At 37.9% G+C, this 14,989-nt stretch overlaps 1 protein-coding gene and 1 long non-coding RNA gene across 4 annotated transcripts in view; one reads left to right on the forward strand and one right to left on the reverse strand.

Moving 5' to 3' along the window:
- Positions 1–14,989, forward strand: part of LOC309668375 — a 485,025-nt gene that overhangs the window by 131,753 nt on the left and 338,283 nt on the right. The gene's annotated exons all lie outside the window — the stretch shown is intronic.
- Positions 1–14,989, reverse strand: part of DENND2B (DENN domain containing 2B) — a 151,340-nt gene that overhangs the window by 127,842 nt on the left and 8,509 nt on the right. Inside the window, exon 1 of one of the 3 annotated variants that reach the window (XM_082478068.1) lies at positions 4,916–4,937. The exons of the other annotated variants lie outside the window; for them this stretch is intronic. The gene's annotated coding sequence lies outside the window, so the exon portion shown is untranslated. Of the gene's footprint in view, positions 1–4,915; positions 4,938–14,989 lie in introns of those variants that run through there. 3 annotated transcript variants of the gene reach the window in all.

Below are 14,989 nucleotides of genomic sequence, written 5' to 3' on the forward strand. Positions count from 1 at the left end.
AGACACACATCCCAAAGAACTAAGAAATCCTGCATCAACACTTTAGCTCAATAAGCTCCAATAAGCCATCCAGCCTCTGGGCTTGGAAGACTATTCCCTTTCTTGAAGGAGAGTACTGACAACTAAGGCAGTGATGGGCAAATGAGAAAAGGTCTAATAGTCACAGAACACAGCAAAAGGGAATTTTAGGAGACAGAGGAATTGCTTCCTGATTGTGAACTGATTCACTCACTAGGCAAAGTCTATGAGACAAGGAGCTAAGCCAAGTAAAGTTTTTTTTTTTTTAAAGATTTATTTACTGATTGATTGATTGATTGATTGCTATGTTGGGTCTTCGTTTCTGTGCTAGGGCTTTCTCTAGTTGCGGCAAGCGGGGGCCACTCTTCATTGCGGTGCGCGGGCCTCTCACTATCGTGGCCTCTCTTGTTGCGGAGCACAGGCTCCAGACGCGCAGGCTCAGTAGTTGTGGCTCACGGGCCTAGTTGCTCTGCGGCATGTGGGATCTTCCCAGACCAGGGCTCGAACCCATGTCCCCTGCATTAGCAGGCAGATTCTCAACCACTGCGCCACCAGGGAAGCCCCAAGTAAAGTATTTTAAAAGGACGGGGGGGAGTGGAGAGGGCAGCTCTTCCCCAGGTGGAAAAATTGAGAAGGCAGACAAAAGGAAGGAGTGAACTCCATGGAAACAGGGAAATCCCCCACCCCAAGGCTTCATGTGTAATCAAAGGCAGAAAGGACCAAACTAATGTAAACAGGCCAAGGGAAGCTAATGTGCCCTTCTCCAGAGAGGCCAAAACACACACTTCCCCAGCATGGCCCTGGAAATGCAGAAGGTAGGTGTTCCCTTGGATGAGAGAGGCAGCCTGGGGGAGTTGGGGAATTCCCAGGCTGCTCTAGGTCATTTTTTTCCTCCGAGTTCCCAGGCAGAGAGTTCACAAAAACTCGCGGGCACAGGGACCAAGTAGAAGGTAAAGCTAAGACTTTACTGCTTGGAGGAAAATGCAGTTTGCCCAAAGTTCCCACAAGAGAGAATCAGAAGAAAATAACCAGGGGGAACAGCAGGACCACCTCCAAATCTGAGCACCTAGGCCACAGGCCTGCGGGCTTCCCACACTCCTCCCTAGCTCCGATGCAATAAACAGCTGCCCTGGAGAAAACAATGGGCCTTTGTCTGTGCCTCTGCCTTTAGATTATCTTGGAGAACCAAACAGGATAATTCCTTTAGAGGAGTGGTTCTCTTAAATACTGGCCCAGGCCATGATGAAAGTTTTTATCATGTACAGCATCCCTCTCAAATTCCTACCTGATCCACAGTGGGCAGTAAGGGTCCTGTGCAGCCCTGGCCTGGTACATGAACCAGTCGCAGACAGGTTCTGGCAGCACTCTTCCTGGAGCCCTCACCAGTCAGACACCAGAGCTATGACTTCTGCTTTCTCCTTGGCCTGGCCACAGAATTAAAAGCCGAACAACTTACCCCCTTCTCTCCATTCACCAGAATATTCCATGTTGTGTGAATTACTCTGACGGTTGATGCTGTTTTCATCAACATACCTGTTGAAATGCACTATCAACAGTAACTGTGATCAAATAAAGTGTGAAACAAGCTGGACAGTCAAGCTTCTCCTGATGTTGTACTAACAAATAAAAATTCCCCAAACTGACAAACACATCAATAAATTTTATGTTGTAATTTATCTTGATTCAAAATAGTTTAAATCTAACCTAATTTTGTAAAAGAGGAGAATTAGGTGCTTTCTTGCAAAGAGCTGCCCTATTATCCTATTTTATTTATTGTTTTTAATTTATTATCTGGTTTTCAAATGTCCTTTCTTATATGATGTGATGATGATAGGTTTGGGGTTTTTGTTTATTTTTGGCCTCTTTTCCTGGGAAAAATATCTTAAAATCTAGGAATTCTATATTGGCCTCAAAAAATAAATAAACAAACAACTGTGTTTTATGAAATTAATATCCTATAGTATGCTAGTCTTTTCCCATTTTCCCCCACAGAGACAACTGGTGGCAAATGAATTGAGGAGCCATTTCTTTCAAACCACCAAGGACTAGATGCCACAGCACAAAATCCCTTCACATGAAACAGAGACAGTCTGAAGAATTCCTAGTATCTTCCCCCTCAAGACCTCTCTCCTCACCAGCATTACTCCTCTCCCCAAAAGCCTCCAAATAAAGCATACTCAGAGTTTTTCAGAACAGTTAGCTGGATACCATGAGTTCCCTAATTCAATCCAGAAGATCGCTCATTTTCCATGATTTCAGCACAAAGCATCATCACAATGTAGTGGAAAGGGCTTTGGAATCAAATGAGCCTGGGTTCAAATGTGGGATCTTGGGAAAGTTACTTGATTTCTCTGAGTCATGATTTCCTCCTCTTCAAGACAATCAGTGGAATTTATGAGAGTATCAAGCAGTGACTGGCACAGAGTAGGTCTCCTGCACTGACTCAGTTCTTGCTTGACAGCATTCCCTCCTCCTGTCCCCCAAGAGCTAGGCTTTTCAGAGAGTTCTTTGAAAACAGAGATCTGGAAATAATGAAGCCAAGTACAACCTTTTCCCACAAGAACTCAAAGTCATGCGGCTTTCCTTACCTTGCCTTGCTAGTTACATTCCATAGCTGTCCACAGTTCCTTTCCAGGCTCTTTTGGAAAGGCCAGGGTACCTATTTTATGGTATAAATCTCCCTCTTCTCCTTCTTAAGAGCCTAGAAGAATAAATAATTAGGTGGCTCAGGGTTCTCTAAGGGCAGGGCTTTCAGTGTCATCCTGGAAAATATTAAAGTGTGGAAAAACCACTCATCTCACCACCTCATGTTTCTGTGTATTATCGAATCAACCCTTTTGGAGTTCATTCAATCTGCTCTGAGCAAATACTGAATCAGGTCTCTAGTACTTTGCTGAACAAATGTTCCAAACAGGCAACAAAAAAACCATAATCAATTTTTTCAAGACTACATACAGCCTCATTTTATAGTACTCCTATTTTGATTCCTATTAATGGAAGCCTCTCCATCAGGAAAGCAAAAGAATTCCCAGTACCAGATGGGCCAGAAGAGTGACCTCACATACTACCTTTTCCAGGACCATAGAATTTTACACAGTTGAATTCTTTATAACAAGGGTTATTTAGTAAATGTAAATGTTAAGCTTGATTTAATTTGCAGAAATTTGTAAAAGTGTTTCATGTAAACAAATTCATAAATCGGAAAAAATATTATTTATTGGTCCAAAGATCTCAAATTTCAATTCCAAAATTAGAGTCACCCTTTTAAATGACAAGCAGATGACCTCAACCAAGCAGGTGGCCAAAGGGGGTAAGAAGAACCCTTGGACTCTAGCACTAGTCTCAGTCTGCCCATTGCTACTAAGGTAACAAAACCTGTAAGAGGAATAAACCCTGGGTGGGCCTCAGTTTACTCCCCTAGCAAAATGTAAACAAGGATCTCTACATTTGTAAGAAGGAACAGAAGATTACCAACAAGGAAAACAGTCACTGGGAAGGAAGCACCATTAATGGATCGCTCTTGCCCTCACTACCTCATGCCTGGCCAAGAGCTTCCTCCCCATACCTCCAACCCCACTGCATCTCCCTTTCGGTCCATCAAAGTGTACTTTCGGGCTGGCTTTAAGTCGCCATCTGGTTCATGCCACTCCTGCCATCTCCCCCAAAGTTTTCACATTCTTTTATACCTCTGGGCCTTTTGCATAAACTGTTCCCTCTTCCTGGAATGCCTTCCCACCTCTATTATGCTAGCCAGCTCCAAGAGTCCCTCAAGATTCAGTCCCCACAGCACCGCTTCTAGCTGCTTTCTCTGACGCTGGGGCTTCCTTTGCATCTTTTCCTTATTTTCTTCCCTTTCCTCGCTATCATACTCTATTGTAAATGTTCATTTTTCAAAGATGCCCTAAGTGAATTTTGCAAAACAAGTACTCCTTCCATATATTTAAATCAACATTTACATTTTTGCATCACAGATAGTAGTAGAGATATACCTTCTGGCACATCATAAACACTGACATTTTAAAATAAAATTACTATGTTACTCTCTTAAATGAATCCAAATGAATCCAATGAAATCTAAATACCACAGTGATTTGAAATCTACCATCATTCATTTAAAAAAAACATGAAATTTTATACCATTCTTTTTTCTCCATATACACTTATCATTTTTACTTCCTCCTCAGAATTTTACCCTAATATTTACGCTTGAAAATATTTTACTGGTAAGCCTATGATACTTCTCTGCATTATAAGTATTATATAGAAATTGATATATATAAATTTTTAAATTCTCCTATAACAGTAAGCTCTAAATGTTAAAAAATTTTTTTCTTCTGGATTGGGCTTTCATTACCTTTGTTATTAATATACAATTGTATAATATATCAATTGTATAATATACAATTGATCAAAACATATTACAAATTTGTATTATTAAATATAAAAAGTAAAATTGTATTGCAAATACATTAATTTTCCATTTTTATAGTTGCAAGTGCCAAGAAACTCTGTTTACATAAATAACTAGACAGGAATGAAGGAAGTTTTGTTACAGTAATATCAGTCAACCTTTGCACTCCTGAGCTAAATGCCAAAATTAGACAGTGGTCTATCATCAAAAATTATTTTTAATGATCTACCAACTGACAATTCTTTCAATTTTGTTGAAAGCAAAAACTAAAAACCATCTGATTTGGAAAAGGATTTGTTACTCAGAGTCACTCACTTTCTCTAAAAGCATTTTTAATTGCTCCTTTGCTAGCCAACTGGGAAGTTTTCACACAGCCAGCACACAAACGGCAATATGCAGGATGAGAAATGCTATGTCTTCTTTTTGTAAAGTGAGAGAAGAGTGACTGAGAAAGGGGACATCTTGAGTACAACTGTATTCACAGACCTGGAGGCTGTAGAACCAAGCAGCCAGCGTTCCAGAAACAGGACCAAACGGTGTGTCTCTCAGGTACAAACCACGTCTATCAAAAGCTTTCTCTTATCACTGGAGGGCTCTTCCTTCAACTTAATCCTAACAAAGATGAAATGGGAATTCAGAATTCCATTTCTCTTATACAAAGTCATTTTCCAAAATGAGGGGTTTGTAATTAAGTGACCATTAATTAAATTCACCATCACAAAATTTAAAATGGCCCAATTCATTAACTTTTATAATGAGCTTGAAATGAAATCTCAATATATTGAAAAGGACTTCTCACAAATCTCAGTAAATACAGTACAAACAAAATAGTCTGAAACTATGAAAGGAGGATCAACAAGTAAACTTACAAAAATGAATAAATAGGAAAAAGATATGAGTCAAAGGAAAAAAAAAAAAAAAAAAGCCTTACGGTAGAAAAGAAGAACAAAGCCAATCCCTTTAACTGAATGCCTTCCTCACAGTAAACACTCAATCAATCAAATTTACAGAATGGCTGATATTGATTCTCGAGGTATAAAACAGACTATCATACTGACTATATAAATAGTACAGGCTGCAAAAGAAATAGTAAAAACATAAGGTCCATACTAAATCAATGAATAGATGAATGTAATAAAAATAGAAATGATGCTACAGAAAAAGCTAATCAGAAAAAGACATAATATACAGAAAAGAAATTTAATGAAAAAAAAAGATTCAAAGAATGCAAAAAATGACAATCATGAGAAGGCATGCAGCTCAGAAAACCACCTGCAAATAACAGAAATCTTTGAACAAATGACCTCAAATCTATAATCAGAATTTTAACAGAAGCAAACTGTCCAGAAGTGATTAAAGAGTTTGGTCCAAAAACAAGATTACAGAATCCTAAACAAAATCAACAATGAGGAACTAACACTATGTATGACATTCTCATACCTTTTAAGTATGAAGAGAAGAAAAAACTCTGCGTATAGAGAAGACCCAAATTTGAATTTCTTCCAGTTTTGCAGAGGACATAATTAAGGCCCAGATATGTATAAAAAGCTCTGAGAAAGTATTTCACCTCAAATTTTTTAACAAGATGAGAAGATGCCTTGAGAAAATGAAAACAAATTAAGAAATATACCCATCACATACCTCAAGTCCAACATATAGATCAAAGAACAACTTTGTGAGACTTAAATGTTTTAAGTTTAAAAAATAAGATCAAATAGCCACAATCAACAATTTCTTATTAAAAAGATAAATAAAATGCTAAATAGGGAAATAACAATTGTCAAGAATAAGTCATTAGTAAAAATATACAAAAAGTAAGAAGCAACAGACAAGAGGAGGAGCAGTATCAGAACATGAAGATAAACTAACAAGTAATTTATACAATGTCAGTGACATTTATAGAAGAGGCATACCAACCAAATGCAAAGTGTGGGCATTGTGTAGATCCCCATGCAAACATCCAATTCAAGTAAAAGACATCTTTGAGACAACTGAGGACATCTGAATGTGGCCTGGGTAATAGATGATATTAAGGAATTGTTGCTAATTTTGTTAAATGTGATGAGAGTGGTTATATATATATATATATTTTTTTTTTTTTTTAACTTGCACAAGATTTTCTTTTTTCTTTTTCAAATTTTTTTCCCAATTAGGTTGCTACAGAATATTGAGCAGAGTTCCCTGTGCTGTACAGCAGGTCCTTGCTGGTTATCCATTTTAAATATAGCAGTGTGTCCATGTCAATCCCAACCTCCCTAACTATCCCTCCCCCTCAACCCTTCCCCGCCTGGTAACCATAAATTCATTAGCTCTAAGTCTGTGAGTCTGTTTCCATTTTGTAAATAAGTTCATTTGTATCATTTTTTTTTTTTTTAGATTCCACATATAAGCGATATCAAATGATATTTCTGGTGGTTATATATTTTTAAAGTCCTTATCAGTTAGATATGCTTTCTGAAATATTATTGGGTAAAATAACTAAAATTCCAGAAATGATGAGAGAGTTAAATAGATAAAACAAAGTTGGCAAAATGTTGATAATATTTGACGCTGGATAAGAATATATGGGAAAATTTAAAGTTTTTTTAATTAATATATTTATTGGGCATCTACTAAGTATCAAGCTCTGCCTTGGTATTAGACACAGTGATAAAACAGCCTCAAGAAAGAAACACAGTAAAGTAAGTGTTCTTAACCTAGGGTTCACCTAGGCAAATATCTATGATTTCTATCAGTGACAAAGTCACAGGTAGTACTATTACTACTGTGCTCTATTGCCTATACTCATAATTAAAAGAAATACTAAATTTCAGTAAGGGGTCAGTGAAAATGATGATGTAATTTTTTCTACCCAAGTTGCAGACCCTCTGAATTCTATCCATGAACCTCCAAGGATTACAACATTCTGCAAATATTCATTAAATATCTACAAGGTGACAGTCACTACTAGGCACTGGGGATGCAAAGGTGAGGAGAATATAGTCTTTAAGCTACACAAATTAAAACAGTTTGGCATTATCATCATAACAGACAGACAGCCCAATGGAACAAAAGTCTAGAAACACACCTAAGTGTGTGTGTATGTGTGTATATATATATATATATATATATATATATATATATATATATATATATATATATATATATATATGAATTTACCATATGATTAAAATTGGCATTTTCAAAACAGTGGGGAAAGAATGGATTCTTTAACAAATAACATTAGGACAATTCCTTGGCAAAAATAAAGTTAGCAGAGTAGTTAAAGCATGGGCTCTGGGGTTCAAGTACTTGAACCTGAATTCTGTCTTTGCCATTTACTAGCCAGGCAAACAGTCAACAAGTCAATTTCACAGTGATACTAACAGAGAAAATAACAGTGCCGACATCACAGGTTTGTTGAACGTATTAAATGAGTCATTACATGTAAAGCATGTGCCTGGCATTAGTGCCTGGTGTATAATATGCACTCAAAAATATTAGCTATTACTATTATTTTATAAGAGAATAAATTCCAGATTGAGTAAATATTTAAATTTAAAAAATGATATCATAAAAGAGGTAGAAGAATATATAATGGATATTTACTTAATCTTGCTGAGGGAAGATCTTTCTAAGAATGACACTACAGGTAAAAAATTTTTGTTGAAAGATTAATATATTTCACTACATTAAGTTATTTTAAATGTTTATATGTGGAAAGCAATAAAGTCAAAAGTTAAACTGGGGGAAATATATATATATATATATATCTATGTATATAGATATATATGTGTTGAGTCAATATCCCTAATATTAAAAGAGTTGGTAAAATCAGTAAAAGTAAAATATAAAAATCATGAACATGTAAATCACGAAAGAAACATAATTAAATGGCATTAAACATATGAGAAAATATTCAACCTCAGTAGCAATCAAAGAAATGCAAATTAAACAACAATGCAATACCATTTTTATCTTATCAGATTTGCAAATATTACTTTCATTCTTTTCATACTTTCATTCTTTCATTCTTGGCAAGGATGGCTATAAACAGACACTCACTCACCCTAGCAGAAGTGTACACACCTTAAAGATTTTCTGGAGGGTGATTTGGCTAAACGCATCAAAAGCCCTTGAAAAATGTTCATCTCTTTCATCTATCCATTTTACCTCTGAATGAATCCTCCAAAAAAAATCAGGGAACCGCACTAAAATATAGGCATCAGGATGTTCATCACAGTGTTTTTATAATAGAAAAAGTAGGGAAAAAACTAAATTTAAATAATAGGTTAAAGTGGATAAGTAGTATTTTATGAGTGCATGTTTATTTATTTATTTGTTTTAAAGTGTTGGTACAGATTTTGGTATATATGTAAACAATGGTCATCTCTGTATAGTAGAATCGTAGGTGATTTTTTTGTCTCTGTTTTCTAATTTTTCAAGAAAGAATATGAATTACTTGTATAAAACTAATTACGGGGGAAATGCCCCATCCATGGGCTCTTAAAATTGATGAATAGAGAGAAAGACGTGTAAATAAGTAACTACCTATAATAATCATGCCTCCAGAGTGCTCTCTGCACTGGATTCTGTCTGGAGCTGAGTTTTAAAGGATGAATTTGCCAGGGAATGAAGTCAGAAGGCCAAGAGAATATCAAGCACAAAAAATGAAAGGGAATAAGAGCCTGTGTTGGCAAACCACAGGCCATTTCAGCATGGCAGGAAGGGGAGGCCATGTGTGAAGGACTTGAAGTAAAAGCCAGATGACAAAGATTTTTTAATGTCATGTTAAATGAGTTTGGAATTATCCTGCCAAAGAAGATTCAATAAAGAGCTTTTGTGATTCACTTACATGAAGATCAAGAAAAGGCAAAACAAATGGTAACAGAAGAGTGGTTAGGGCTAAGGATGCATATACTCGCTGGGAAGAGACAGAAAGCAACCTTCTGGGGCACTGAAAACGTCCTTGATCTGAGTGGTAGTTATATGGGCAAACACAAATGTTAAAGTCCATTAAGCTATATGCTTAATATTTGTGCACTTTCCTGTATGTTATTTCTCATAAAAAGGAAAGAGTTTTTAGCAAGGAAGTATGGTAATTGACTTGTATTTTAGAAAGCTCACTCTGGGAGCAGCCTGGGAGATTGACTTAAGAAAATCCAGGGGCAGGCATTCTGAGACATTAAAGCTGCATTCCAGGAAGAAGATGGTCAAGACTTTAAATGGGTTAGAGGCAGCAAGAGAGCAAGGAGGACTTTTGAGAAATGGCGTGACAAGACTTTATGAGTGTGATTACTGAGAGAGAAGGAAAAATCAGAGATGAGTCTGTAAAGGAGCTGGTGAATACAGGAGAAAAAAAGAGCAGCTTTCCACAGATAAGTATTGAATCGGACAGTCTGAGGTGCTTGTGGATCATCCAGCTGTCCAATAGCAATAATTATATACACTAACTATATGCCAGGTAGTTCTGAGTACTTTACCTATATTATATTAATTCATTTAACCTCACAAAAACCTTATGAGGTACCCACTATTATTACCCCATTTTACGGATGAGGAAACTGAGGCACAGAGAGGTTAAGTGACTTGTCCAGGACCAGATATAATAAGTGGTGGAAAAAGGATTTGAACCTAGGCCGTCTGGCTCAAGACTTCAGGCTCTTAAGGTGACCACTGAGATATAGGTGATACAGTCTCTCACATAAAGGAAATAGTTGAATCCCTGGGGATAGCTGAGATCTCACAGGAAGAGAGTATGCAAAAATACAGAATAACATGCTTCTTAGTGTTGTCACAAGGGTTAAATGAGATGACATTTGTAAACCTCTTAGTGATACACAGGTCACAGAGTCAGCACTCAGTCAAAGGAGTCTATTAAGGATAATTCTTCAACAAGATAATATCATACAAAAGGGACTGACTGGGTTAGAATAAAAGAAGTTTAAGGGACATAACAACCAGATATAGCATGTGGTTATAGGTTCGATGTTGGTATGGAAAAAATGACAGGATACTTGAGGATCAATGGGGAAATCTGAAACATGGCCTGGGTATTAGTTAAAATATAAATTCACTGAACAGGAAAAGTGGAGATAATTAAAAAATAAGATAGAATGAAATACAGTATGTATAGTGTGATCTTGCTTTGGTAAAAAAACAAAGAATACAAATATGTACATAGATATGCTTAGAGAAAGATCTAGAAGACGGTGCACAAAGATGTTAACAGTGGTCATCTCTGGGTGTTGGGAAAGTGAAGGTTTTAATTTTTTTTTATAATTTACTACAATGCACATATTTATATATATATATATATATATATATATATACTTTTTTAAATATTTATTTATTCATTTATTTATTTGGCTGCTCTGGGCTTTAGTTGTGGCATGCAGGATCTTCAGTGCGGCATGCAGGATCTTTAGTTGCGGCATGCGTAATCTTTCACTTGCAGCATGCAGGCTCTTAGTTGTGGCACGCGGGATCTAGTTCCCTTACCAGAGATCAAACCCAGGCCCCCTGCGTTGGGAGCACAGTCTTATCCACTGGACCACCAGGGAAGTCCCACATACTATATTTTTAAAAGAACCAATTTAAAGTTGAAGATAAAGATAATTTTATATTTTGTAGTTCTCTATTAAAGAAGCCCACAGACACAAAGAAAGCAGAGCAAACCTCAAACAGTATACAAGCTAGTTCCAGATGCCAAGCAAAGGAGGGGAAAACAACCTCACTCCAGATGGCAATCTAAAGATTCAATAAAACACTCCTCTTTTGCAACTGTCTTCTTTTGTTCTGAGCAGCTGCTTTTTCCAAAGGATGGGAAAATTAGCATGATTGCCTCCCTCTCATTTGTGTCATTCATTCTAAGAAAACAAGACACCATGCCCCTCTCAGCAACCCCAAAGAGCCAATGAAGCAGGCAGAAGTGAAGGGCCTGAGAGATACCAAACTCTGCGTGCCCAGTGTCTACAACGCAGGCAAAGCAACTTTCAGAGGAAGGAAAAAAGTTCCCATGGAAAAGGCTCTTCTTAGGGATCACACGGGCAAAAGAAATTCTTCTGGAAAGACTGCAAACTTACTGGTTTCATCAGGAAGTGTTACCCTTAATGGAATTTCCCAAACTTAATGCAAAGAAGCTAATTTTCATTTCTCTTAAATGTAAACACAGGGCCAGGGACAGAGGTAAGGGAGAGAGGGGAGTGCCCAGTGTGGGTAGAACAAATGAAGGAGGTACACTACTGCTGACAACACTCCCCTCTTGGCCAGGAATCCCAGCAAACTGGAAGCTACCAGATCTACCTGGCAAATTCCAGTCAACCAGTTGAGGACCCTCACCAATTCTTTCTTTTCTTCAAAACTGCCTCAGCATTCAGCATATTGGCTGTTACACAGTACACATTCAACAGGTGAATGCAAGCATAAGTGAACAGTCTGAACTGAGAGCTTATGGACCGAGCCATATAACCTTGGGGGCTTAAAGACCTTAATGCAAAATAGAACCAAATGTTAATATTCTATATTAATAACATTTGATGCAATATGATCAAAAGATTAAAGCTCCAATGCTCAGCACAGTATCTGGTGTTTAACAGGCCCTGCTCAATAAGTATCTGTTGAATGCTGAATACCCTAGGATTTTTTCTGCAACCCAAACTCTCAGATCCAGTATGAGATATTATTTGAAGGTCTGTGTTCTCACTTCTTGCTGACTTTTAAAGTTTTTCCTTAGAGATGGAAAAAGATTCCTGAGGATGGAAAAAACTTTTAAAGTATCACACCCTGAAGGATTTTTGCTAGGCAAAAAAGGAAAGGAAAGGCATTCTCAAAGAAAGAATACCTGAGCCAAAACTTGTAGCTATGATTGGGAAACAGTGTGCAGTGACTGTGGTGTGGTTCAGGTGTAGATATTATCAGAAGTGGCAGGAGATACGGCTAGAAAGATTGGCTCTGAAATATAAAGGGATTGTAATCTCCTTCATCTCTGAATTCCCCAAAGCACTTAACACGGTGCCTAATATGAAATCAGTGCTCAGACGCTCGGTAGGATGGATAGATGCATGCAAAACCTGAGCAAGCTTTTCAGCCTGGCTCAACACTGTTACAATCAGTAATAACCTCGTATCTTCATCTAATGTTAATGACTTGCTTTTTATAATGCTCAGAAAATAATTTATCCACTGACACTTTGAAATACAAACATCTGTGATTCATATGTGAATAAACCTGACTTGCTGGAAGAGTCTGTCACTCCTCAACTAATAATAAATGCTCACTGAAACTACAGTTAATTTTATAAAAATCTTTTCTTTGAAAATGTCTAAAAAGGAATGTTCCTTTCTGGTCCAAAATCTTGTTACAACATAAAAAAAAAAAAAAAAAAAACCCTCAGATTTTTTGATGCCAAAAATAAATAAATAAATAAAATATCATACCCTGTGCCAATTCACTGGCCTGGTAAGGACTGTATCAATCTGTTCTCATCAGCTCTGGTTGAAAATTTATGTGGACTACATGTATGGGCCTGGGCTTTATTGCAACCCATCCACCCAAAGCATTTGTGGGCCCAGGAGGCAGGTCTTACTTCCATCGGCCTCCTGAGTCCTAAAAGAACAGTGCAAAGTTGGGGTCCCCGGAGGCCTGACTCCCCAGCCACAGCACAGCTCCTCTGACAGAGAGGTCCAGGCCCTCTCTTAGAAGCTGCTCCCATTCATTGCCCATCTGTTCCTCCTGCCCTTCCCCATCCCCTCCATCACTGTTTTCACACTGGTATAGTGTTATCTTCTATCCCCACTTTCCTAACCTGGGTTGGTTTCTTTAAGAGGAATTATCATTTAGATACTAAAATGTCATTTACAACCATGTACAGAATTAAGGTAAAATACCAGTTCTCCAGGCTTTTTACTCCCAAACTCTCTTAAAAACCTAGGTACACACATCTTACCAAAGAATTACATGTCATCTTCAAAAACCACCACGAATTTCCAAAAACAAAAAACAAACTGAAATGCGACTAGGCCCCTAACTACACTAATACCTGGATCGTTACAAGGGCCTCCTAACTCCTCAAGGCTCCACTTTTCTTCCTCAATTCCAATCCATTTTCTGTACTACCAATTATGTCACCTTCACTGGAGAAAAAAGACAGGGCAAGACTTAAAGCATTTTCACATGCCTCCCTGTCATTCTGAATTTAAAGTCTTCACGATAACATTCACGATCCTCCAGGATCTGGCCTTTACTTTATTCAGCTTCCCATATCTCCCATGTATCTCTTGTATAAACCTGCTGATTCAATAGGATGGCCTAATTTCCATGCCAATTTCTATCCCACACAAGCCAACATCACTTGTATAGAGGAAAGAGAGTTGACCTAGGAACCTAAATACCTGGATTCCAGACACATTTCTGACATACACTAGTTGTGTACCTTTGGATAAGTCCTTTGCCTCTCTGGGCTCAGTTTCCCTGTCTATAAATAGAAAGATTGAACCAGATCATCTTAATAATCCTCCCAGCTTAAAAAAATTACACTATGGTACTTCTCTGGTGGCGCAGTGGTTAAGAATCTGCCTGCCAACGCAGGGGACATGGGTTCAAGCCCTGGTCCAGGAAGATCCCACATGCCCCGGAGCAACTAAGCCCGTGCGCCACAACTACTGAGCCTGTGCTCTAGAGCCCACGAGCTACAACTACTGAAGCCCACGTGCCACCACTACTGAAGCCCGCGCACCTAGAGCCCGTGCTCCGCAACAAAGAGAAGCCACCGCAATGAGAGGACCGCACACTGCAACGAAGAGTAGCCCCTGCTCGCCGCAACTAGAGAAAGACCGCACGCAGCAATGAAGACCCAACACAGCCAGAAATTAATTAATTAATTAATTTATTTATTTATTAATTTAAAAAAACTACTCTATGATTCCTATATGACCAACCAAATCCATCTCTCCTTCAAAGTCTGCAAATCCTCTGTGAATTTTCTCTAAGCACTCCAGTCCACAATACTCTCTCTTCTCTGAACTCCTATGTCTGGAATTCAAAATAAATCAAACAATGCATTCATTCAAGTAAGATTTTCTGAGCATTTTCTTGGCCAGATATTATGGCAAAGCCTTGGTAATAAACATAAAGCCTAGTAAGACCCAGACCTGTTTCACCTGTATATCCCTTTCCTCTCCACTATTTTTTATCCAAGTAAAGTAATGTTAAACATGAACATCAAATGCATATGACACCATTTATTCATTTAACAAATATTTAAGGAAAACTTTCCATGTCCTGTTCTAAAAAGTAAAGATACCAGGAAACAGATGGACCAACTCCCTAACCTCATGGCGTTTGTTTATTTTTGTAAAAGCAGACAGGAAAAACACACAAATATGTAATGTAATTTTAGGAAGAAAAACAAAGCAAGCATTAAAGATTGACTAAGAGTAGTTTACATCGGATGGTCAGGGAAAGCCTCCCCGAGGAGGTGCATTTGAGCCGACACTTGAATGAAGTGAGGGTGCAAATGAGCAATATTCAAGAAGAGCATCCCAGGTGCAGGGCCAAGGCTCTGAGACAGAAGAGATGGGG

The sequence above is a fragment of the Balaenoptera physalus genome (assembly GCF_965194825.1).
Source record: "Balaenoptera physalus genome assembly, chromosome: 10".
Lineage (NCBI taxonomy): Eukaryota > Metazoa > Chordata > Mammalia > Artiodactyla > Balaenopteridae > Balaenoptera > Balaenoptera physalus.